The sequence below is a fragment of the Alligator sinensis genome, unplaced genomic scaffold (genome assembly GCF_000455745.1).
Source record: "Alligator sinensis unplaced genomic scaffold, ASM45574v1 scaffold989_2, whole genome shotgun sequence".
Classification (NCBI taxonomy): domain Eukaryota; kingdom Metazoa; phylum Chordata; order Crocodylia; family Alligatoridae; genus Alligator; species Alligator sinensis.
Genome location: NW_005842162.1, coordinates 576,802 through 586,467, shown reverse-complemented (window position 1 = coordinate 586,467; position 9,666 = coordinate 576,802). Strand labels below are relative to the sequence as shown.

Below are 9,666 nucleotides of genomic sequence, written 5' to 3'. Positions count from 1 at the left end.
GGAATGGTTGATGACAACATAGATGACTGTGCTGACTGTGTCTTTGGCTTTGGGATTTTCTATTTCTATTTGGCTCAAAAAGCCCAGCCTACTGACCCCCACAGTGTGGTCAAATTTATTCATTTTCCTTGGACTTCAGCCTAAGAGTGCTTGCTGTGGCCTTCATATTTGCTTTATAGGAGCCCTTCTATTGACATTGTTCCCCAGTTCATGTCTGGTGCTCACATGACATACCACCTCAGCACTTGTGTAGGTTTTGGATTGTTGAGAGTCTTTCTATCATCATGCACCTATATGATATTCTATATATGTCATTTGATGAAGGAACATATTACTATAAAGCTGAAATTGTCATGGTCAGTCTCCTCAATTTGTATTTTGCCACCAGTTAAAAGTTGCCTGGTTTGTTGTTGGTTATTCTAGAGCAGTGCTTCTCAAGCTATCTGATGTGGCGGACCGGCAATTCTTTTTCCAGTGGGCCAGGGACCGGTGCCCAGTTCAGCCGGTGGCAGCAACTGCGTGTAACAGCACTACACAAATGCGCGACCGGCTTTCTCTTTCCTCACCTCGCACGACGTGACATCACCTGGAGTGTTGGAACGTACGAACTGTGGCGCTATGACATATCAATGTTATGCTTCTGAAAATATATTTCTTTCTTTCCTGGCAACTTGCGGTGGACCGGCGACCGGTGGCTCACGGACCACCACTTTGAGAAGCACCGCTCTAGAGTGTCTGAGTATCTGGAACCCCTACTGATTTAATGGAACTTGTTGATGCAGCATGCTTATGAAGATAGGGTCACTTCTTTTAGGAAACTAACCAGGAATGTCTGAGCCTATCTTTACTTTCCCAGCTTTGAAATGTTGGCCTTGATCTCTGGGGCATAACTTATCCTTACTGGGAGAAGAAGGAAAGAAAAGGCTATTCAAACATTTTTTCCCCAGCAGAAAATGTTACCACAGTTGAGGCCCCAATTCAGGAAAGTATGTTATATGGGAGGGGGGCTTATAGATCCATAGATTCATAGATTGTAAAGGGCTGGAATGGACCTCACAAGATCATTGGGTCCAGCCCCTCTGCACTAGGCAGGAAAGACAACTGGGGTCAGGTGACCCCAGCAAGGTGACCATCGAGTCTCCTCTTGAAGATTTCCAGGGTAGATGATTGCACCTCCTCTGGAAGGAGTTTATTCCACAGTCTGGACACCCTAATTTTGAAGAAGTTTTTCATAGTGTTAAGGCTGAAACAGTCTTCCAGGAGTTTGTAGCCATTACTCCTGGTATTCCCCAAAGGTGCCCTGATGAACAGTTGTTCACCGAGCCCTTGATATATTCCCCCTAATATAGCAGTAAACTGCTACCAATTCCCCTCTCAGCCTTCTCTTCTTTAGGCTGAAGAGACCCAAGGTCCTGCAGCCTTTCCTTGTATGGCTTGCCTTGCACATCTCTGATCATATGGGTGGCTCTTCTCTGGACTCTCAAGCTTTTCCACGTCCTTGTTGAAGTGTGGTGCCCAGAACTGGATACAGTACTCTAGCTGCAGTCTCACCAGTGATGAGTAAAGCAGAAGAATCACTTCCTTGGTTTTGCTTGAGAGGTATTGGTTGATGCATGCCAGAGTATTGTTTGCCCTGCTGGCTATAGCATCACACTGACAGCTCACATTCATACTATGGTTTATTATTATACCTAGGTCCCTTTCAGTCGTGGTGCTAGTCAGTTTGACACCACCGAGCCTGTAAGTATGTTGTAGATTGTTCATCCCCAGATGGAGCACTTTACATTTCTCAATGTTGAACTTTATCTGGTTCCAATCCACCCAACTTGCTAGCCTGCCTACGTCTGCCTGTACCTGCAGCCTATTTTCAAGTGTGACCATGCTCCCCCATAACTTGGTATCATCTGCTAACTTGGCTAGTGAGCTCTTCACCCCCAAATCATTGATGAAGATGTTGAAAAGCACTGGACCAAGTACAGACCCCTGAGGGACACCATTGGCCACTTCTCACCAGGATGACACAGATCCATTCATTAAAATTCTCTGGGTCCTACCCTGCAGCCAGCTTCCTACCCAACTGTCTAGCGGTTAAGCCCACCATCCTCCAATTTTCCCATGAGAACATCATGGGATACCAAATCAAAGGCCTTTTGGAAGTCTAGGTATACAATGTCGACCTCCTCTCTCTTATCCAGGTGGCAAGTTACCTGGTCATAGAAGGAGATGAGATTTGTAAGACAAGACCTGCCAATGATGAAGCCATGCTGGCTGTTGTTCAGAATCGTGCCTTATGCAAGCGAATCGCACATAGACTCCTGGGATTTTCCCTGGGATAGAAGTTAGGCTAATTGGCCTATAGTTGCCCAGGTCCTCTCTCCTCCCCTTATTGAAGATGGGCACAATATTGCCTCTCTTCCAGTCTTCAGGGATCTCCCCTAAGTGCCACGAGTTTTGGAAGAGTTTCACCAGAGGCTCTACAATATCTTCGGCCAGCTCCTTCAGCCCTCTGGGATGAATTCATTCGGTCCTGCTGATTTATAAATGTCTAACTTTTCTAACTGATCATGCACCAGCTCAATGTCAACAGTAGGAAGGTGCTTATTCCCACCATGCCCATTCTGAACCTTATCTAGTATGATTTTCCCCTTAGTCCGGTGAAATAAGGAAGCAAAGTCATTCAAGAGTTCAGTTTTCTCCTGAGTGTTGGTAACCAGCTGTCCTGAGTTGTAAAGCAGTGGCCCCATGCTTCCATTTGTTTTCCTCCTGTTCCCTACATACCTAAAGAAGGACTTCTTATTGTCTTTGATTTCCATTGCTAGTTTAAATCCAGTTGCCGCCTTAGCCTTTCTAATCTGTTCCCTACAAGTACAGGCCATTGTTGTGTAGTCCTCCTTGCAGACTGTCCCAAGCTTCCATAGTTTGTATGCCTCTTTCTTCTTTTTCAAGAGGACCATAATATCACTATCACTATTAAGCGTGTGCTTAATCCCATTAGGGCATAAACATGGGCACAGGGTTAAGCGTGTGTTTATGTGCTTTCCTGAAGTCAGGCTTATGCTTGGCAATTTTTTCATGGGCATGGGATTATTGTCTAGTTTTAGAAGGCTCTGGTAACAGTTAGCAAATATCACCTTTCCAAAGTTAACATAATAATCTGAGATTATTAAAATGTCAGAACAAGTCAATTATCTCTATTGACAATTAGCTTGATTGTTCAAAAGATAATATCATGAAATTTAATGTACTTTTTTTTTTCAAATGACCCTTTCTGAAATTAATGGCATGAAGATAAATGCAGCAAACCTTGGATGGTAGGCACAGAAGTGTAATTCCAATTACTACAACTGAGTGCAAGAAAATTGTTCACTAACTTCATTAGTAGAATTAATGTTCCAGATGGCATTTCTGCTATTGCTTTTCAAATTAACCATGATAATTAATAGTGAAAGTATTACAGTATAGAATAGTGTTTTAATAACTTCTTTCAGTATTTTATTAACTTCTTGACAGGTGTCAGGGATAGGTGCTGTATGGCCAAGGCCCATGCCTGCCTGACATCTTACCAGAGTAAGCCATTGGGACACTGGAGAGTACCACCACCACCAATCTCCGATGTTCTTTTCTCACCTGCCACGTGTTGATGTTCTTTAACTATTAGGAGCTGGATGTGTAGGTTGGCGGGGATCCTGGTGGGTCCTCTTGGAGGGCTTTCTATGTGGGGCTCTGCCTTGCCTTACACCCCACACTAACAACTTCCTAGATGACACATGTTGGGGCCCAGATCTTGTATCGCCCCAATGCCACTGGCAGGTAAGCACCTGAGGTCCAAACAAATGCCTAGGAGTTTAGATCCATTCACTTGGGCCCCCTGAGGCCATTTTAAATCAAACATACTTTCGTTCATAGGTCCATCAACTAAGATCAGTCGATCTAAAGTCCACCAGGCCAATGACCTTAATTAATTCCTCCCAGGTTCCTGGGTTAATCAGTCTGGGCCTGTCCCTTAAGGACCCCATCAGATAATCAAGTAAGTAATAAAAAGAAATGAACTTAAGACATCTTCTGTTCTTGGGTTAATCAACTTGGCTCAGTCCATTTAGGGATCCTGGTCAAATAATGAAATAAACAATCAAAGACCTATGAAGTCAATGCCTCCCAGGTTCCTGGGTCAATCAATTTGAGTCAGCTCCTTTAAGGATGGCTCTGCTCATCAAACAAAAATGAAAAAAACAAAACCCATTCCACTGGATTCTTCCCCTTACTTGGCTCCTCAGGGTCAGGACCCCTGAGCACCTTCCATGTGGGGTGTTCTCCCTCTAGCCACTTTACTCAGCACCAGGAAAGGGGAGCATGATCCCCCAAAACAACAGAAGAGAAAAAGAACATAAAAGAAGCAATAGGGCCATGCCCCTGGAAACTCATGGACCACTTCTCAATGACTCCACCATATTAATCCTCACCCAGCTGTCTTTGAGTCATTCTTGGCTCAACATATCCAGAAGCTTATTAGTAGTCCTCCAGCCACTCTGACTAGAGGATCTGCTTCCTTCTCCCGCTGCTGGCCATGGGCCACTGTTGGCAGGAAAGGCTTCCAGTGTCATCTCAGTCCACCGGCTGTGGTCCTCCTCTGACTGCCTCTCTCTGGGGCTGGAAATACCCTCCTGTGCCTTCCTTCCACCAATCCACAGGGAGCACAAGCTGCAGTAACATAGCAGTATGCTTCCCACTCCCACCAAGCTTCCAACTGCACCTGGGGTGAGTATTCCTCGATTGAGTTTCCTGGGGCTTTCCTCTTGCCTTGGCCTTTCCCCCTCACAACTGGATATGTCCAAACATGAACTGAGACCATAGATTCATAGAATTGTAGAAAATTAAGGTTGGAAGCATGAACGATGTGTGCTCTCACTGGCAGCGGCGGGAGCATGGCAGTGGTGGTGGGAGCACAGCAATGATGGTGAGAGCATGGCGGTGGTAAGCACGGAGCTCACCCAGATGCCACTGGCACTGTTGGCGGGGGTGGAGGGGAGGGGGTGGAGAGCACCAACCAGGGTTCAGCAACCACCTGCAGGCACCACTGGCAGCATCAGCAGTGGCCAGCAATGATTGCAGACCATCCACAGATGCCACTGGCGGTGTTGGCCATGGGGTGGCCAGCAGTGACCACCTGCAGGTGCTGCCAACAGTGTCGGAGGCATCTTTTCACAGGGGGTGCACCACCACACTCACAGGGTGCATGTGCAGCTGCGTGCACCCCCTACACATTGCCCCTGGTTGGAAGGAACCTCAGGAGGTCATCTGGTCCAACCCCTTGCTCAAAGCAGGACCATCCCCAACTATATCAGTTGTGTCCCTGTTTGCTTAGTTCTGTTAGTCAGCAGCACAGCTGACAGTCATTCCCATACCTGTTCTGTGGCTTGCCCTTGTGTGGTGAGACAGGGTGTCAGAGGCAGAAAGGACTCTACTTGTAGGAGTGGTAGGCCTATTACTGAATTGCATTTGCCTCCCAGAGCAAATGGGTGAAGGAGGAGCAGGGAGTAGGTAGAGCTGCAGGGTAGGTAACACACCACAGCTTTTATATTGGTATGAGAAGTTACCTCCCCAAGCCTGGTGCAGTAGGGGACCTGGCTGGCATGGTGCTTCTCAGCTTGCCCCATGGACCATTGACTTTCACTACCATTTATTTTAGAGTCTGCACTAAACACAGGATCTAGCCCACTGTAACTGAAGAAATATTGTAAGTGTATTTTGGTGGGAGGGGTGGCAAACAACTGGAAGTACAGTGCTACAGAGCAGAGCAGAAATAAGTAGATAATCAACAAACAAAAAGCTGATCTACAAAGAAGATGGTGGTATACACAGTAACTGGTTCCAGAAAGGCAGATGTAGATGCCAAACACCACAGCTCCTTGCCAGGGATTGAAGGTTCACAGGCTCTCCAGCTTGGAGGAATATAGTTTAGACTAGAACTAGAAAAAAGAAGCAATGTCCAGGTAGTAAGGTAATGTGATTGTTTATATTCTGTAGGACAGTGACTTGTTTCTTTGTGTGTGGGGGGCAGCCAGGGGCTAACTAGTAAGTAATGTCCTGTGCCAATTTTAAAGAACAAAAAAGTGGCCCATAAAACAGTCAGAAAAGGCAATCTTTGGGAAACACATGATTGCTCATTAGGGATGTGTGAAATGGGCTGTATTCAGATTTGTATTCGGCCCGAATCAGGACAGCGATTCAGTTTGTTGATTCGGATCACTGTCCCTGATTTGATTTGGCCAAATCCGATTCTGAAGATTCAGTGCTGATTTGGAGAATCAGCTATTCAGCCATAGACACAGCTTTAAATGTTTTTTCTACATATCTTGAGGTACCAAGTGGCTCATGAATGCTACAATGCTGGGGCAGATGGAACGTTCCACAGGAGCGCGGGGGGGGCCCCCTGAATGCTCGGTGGTGAACCCAGAAGTGGACCGGAAGTGTTTTGATGATCAGCCATGGGGGAACCCCGGCTGCCTGCGCAGACCTAGGAGGCACCAGTCGCTGAGCCAGGGAGGCCATGGGGGGCCTCCCAGTGAGCTCCCCAGCAGACCAGAAGTGCTTCTGGTCCACTTCAGGGCCTGCTGCCGAGCATGAAGGGGACCCCATTGTGCTCCTGTGGGATGCTCCATCCGCCCCACCATTGCAGCATTGAGGTATGTAGAAAAAACATTTAAATCTTTCCAAATCTCTCCAAATCAATTCAGAGGGCTCCGATGCAATTTGGAAAGATTAAAGGTTCTCCTGATTTGATTCAGATTCAGAGATTTGGCCACCGAATCAGGCTGAATCTCCGCTGAATCGAATCAGGGGTCGAAGCTTCGCACAGCCCTATTGCTCATGTGTTTCTCCAGGTATAACTATACTCAAGTGTATTTGTAGGGCAGAAGACATGATTTAAATGACATAATTATCATTAGGGAGACAAGAATTTTTGTGGGTGATATCTTTTATTGGACTAACTGTATTGTTGAAGCAAAATTTCAGGTATCACAATGCCTTTCCTCAGGCCTCAGACAAGTATCCTCAGGAAAATATTCCTCAGACAGTTATCATCAGGTTCTTAGTTTGGCTCCACAATGGAGGAATGACTGCAGATCTGGTATGCTAGAGAGGATAAGGCTGATGTGACAGATTTACTTCCAATTAACTGGAGCATTCCAGGATAAATTGGTAGAACCAGCTTTATTAGTAGTACACAAAGACATACGGTTGATATAATTTTGGAGTAGTGTATTGCAAAGTAATTCAATAACAGCTCTTCAAATAATGCCAAGAAAGTTAATTAAAAGTCTTTCTTCACTTTGTTTAAATAGCTAAAATGCCATCCAGCAAAACTGCAGACCACATCATTTGAGATTCTGGGCTTGCTTCGTGAGCTAGAAATGAACTGAGCCACTGTCCAAAATGGAGAGCATGAGCAGGAAAACAGGTGCATGCAGTACCAGGAAGATGTCATGTATCAGAAGTCTTTCCCAAGATGGGCAACCATTGTGATCAAGTGGAGATGGACAAAATCTGGTGGAGACAGCAGGAAAGCTGCAAAAGAGGAGGAAAGTGGAAAAATAAAATAAAGGCAATGCCCATTTACAGTAGTGAACCATCAGAGAACCAAACTGGAAGCCATAGGATAAAATGCTGGGCTTACTGAAAACATCCTAGCTGATTATTTCTGGGGCATTTGGGGTGGTAGTATTTCATTTACTGAGCCAAGATAAGCTGAGGTCTCTCCTCTCAGCAGAGAGATTTGTTTTTGTCTCCTTGTCACTGGCTAGGAAATGTATGGCCTCTATTGCAAGGAGTTGGGCAGCTGGTGGGGTCCTTAATTTTTCATTGAACTGATTACAATGGGAACTGAAAACACTTGGCATCATCCAAAAGGAGCTCAGGTAATCTCAGGACTGGCCTAAGAATTTTCTGCTGCACGTGAATAAAAAGCATTGGGAAGGACATCCTGTCTGCATCAGTTTTGCTTCACCTCTGTGTTGTAACAAAGCAAACAACAGTTGTACTGAATTTAGAAGAACAGAAATCAATGCTGGCTATTCAGTAAAAGACAAACATACTGCTAATGGTGGGCAAGTTTCCTATCTTGGCTATGAGGAACTGTACTTTTAAGAGTACATTTTGGCATGAATCAGTTAGAATTAATTGTCGTGCTGTACAGGTCTCATGTTACTCAATGCCAGTCAGTTAGCACTCTGAATGAAACAGTCCTCTGTCAGATATGTTGGCTCGGAATGAAAGATGAACAACATATTAGCAATTCATTCAGGCAGTGCACTGCTAAATGTCTAAGCTGGCCCTCCCTTTTGAATCCTCTCCACTTCTACAGAGAGCTACCAAGGAGTTCTCTGAACTAGAAAAGGATCAGGCAGTAACATGATCTGCATGCTTGGGGCACTATGGGTACAACATAATGCAATTGTACTCATCTTCTATCAAGGAGGTAAGTGATGGTTTGAAATAGAAGCATCTCACCAAAAGAGGTGCATATTCCATTCTGTTCTGTCCATGGAAAAGTAACTCATTTCTTATGAGATACCTTGGGGAAACATTTACCACAGTGAAAGCAGGGTAATATGGAGGCCTAATCACTTAGATTTATGGCCTACTACCACAGGAGCTGTAGGAATTAGAGAAAGGAGGGATTTTTTTCTCCCCCATTGGAGAATGAAGAAGCTTCCTTTCCCAAAGGAAACAATACATGGCAGTCTTGGGAAAACATGAGAGATCACACCTTGAAAATAAAATATGATTTCATATAAAAACACCACTTTAAGATGCTTGTAAAACTTATTAGCTATATCTTCCTTTCCTTTATTGCTCTGTGCAGATGGACCACTGATGATGACTGAGTCCCAGCGTTGCAGATAGAGGGATATGAAAAACAATCTGAATAAGATTAAACTTTTTTAAACATTATATGCTTCCTGTAACGTATGTGGAATGAAGTCAGGTGGTGATGGTGTGGGGGTAAGTTAGGTTTTCAGTGTAGCATAGCAGTTTTATTGACTCTAATCTGCAAGACCTCTACCTCATCATTTTGCCACTGGTGAATCAAGTAGCCATACGCATGCAAATAAAACCCTTTTTATCTCATCACACTATCATGCTTGCACTCAATATACTTTGTGAGCCCAGAAAATATAATGTAACTTTTGAGGCATAATATTAAATACATTGAGTTATTTTGCAGCATGTTGAAAGTGAGGAGTTTTTTTTTTTCTGTCTGCACATTAAGTAAAAGAAAGAGATGAACAGGGAACATCCAAGCATGAATTACCAACTGGGCCATTTACATCCATCACCGCAAAATTAGCAATTAGCTGAGTGGTGCAACGTGGAGCTCCAGCTATGAATATTTCAGTACAATTGAGACAGTGAGTTCATGTTTATATCTCACTTGCAAAAGGAATAAAGTGCAACATTCAAATGAAATGTTTAAGAGTGATGATAACAAGATTTTTTGCAACACATTCAAGTCTGCATTCGGGATGTAATTTTTATTGTGCCTAGCAATCAATGCCAAGGCACAGTCCCAGAAGAAAGATTCGCAGTACTTTTTATGAAGATTGAAAGCTCATTGGGCTCCTATTTCGTATTCTGGGCAGGCAGAAGCACATTAGTACAGAGTTG

The 9,666-nt window shown here is 44.5% G+C and overlaps 1 long non-coding RNA gene across 1 annotated transcript in view; it reads left to right on the top strand.

Annotated features, from left to right (window-relative positions):
* LOC102388522 overlaps positions 1-7,644 on the top strand; it is a 38,672-nt gene extending 31,028 nt beyond the window's left edge. The window contains exon 4 of the long non-coding RNA XR_324093.1: positions 7,344-7,644. This is a non-coding gene — a long non-coding RNA (uncharacterized LOC102388522). The remainder of the gene's footprint in view (positions 1-7,343) is intronic.
* Positions 7,645-9,666: the final 2,022 nt, after the last annotated feature.